The sequence below is a fragment of the Opisthorchis viverrini genome, assembly GCF_000715545.1.
Source record: "Opisthorchis viverrini unplaced genomic scaffold opera_v5_29, whole genome shotgun sequence".
Lineage (NCBI taxonomy): Eukaryota > Metazoa > Platyhelminthes > Trematoda > Opisthorchiida > Opisthorchiidae > Opisthorchis > Opisthorchis viverrini.
The window spans coordinates 362,213-362,545 of record NW_008751685.1 but is presented as its reverse complement, the minus strand read 5'-3'; positions in this window follow the sequence as shown (position 1 = coordinate 362,545).

The window sequence follows — 333 nt, the reverse complement described above, 5'->3', positions numbered from 1 at the left end:
CAGGATCTTTGGTTCATGCTGTTTTTAAGAAACTGAGTGTGCTGCACCAGGCCTTATGTTGCATTTGGCACGATATTCGAGCTGTATAGGCGTAAAACCTATCATAAGGTTACTGAAAACTCTTCGACAGTTCACGACCGGTTTCTCCCTTCTTGAAACTTATCAGGTAGGCTTAAAAACATCATAAATGTGAGATTCAGCTGGGTTCCAAGGGATTTTCCAGCAAAACCAAATTGGTTTGCATATGAGTTTAATTCGCCAGCCAACTATGTTCTTTTCATCTACAGAAAGGACACACCACTTGCCAGATTCCCCTCAATCTTTGGTAATTAC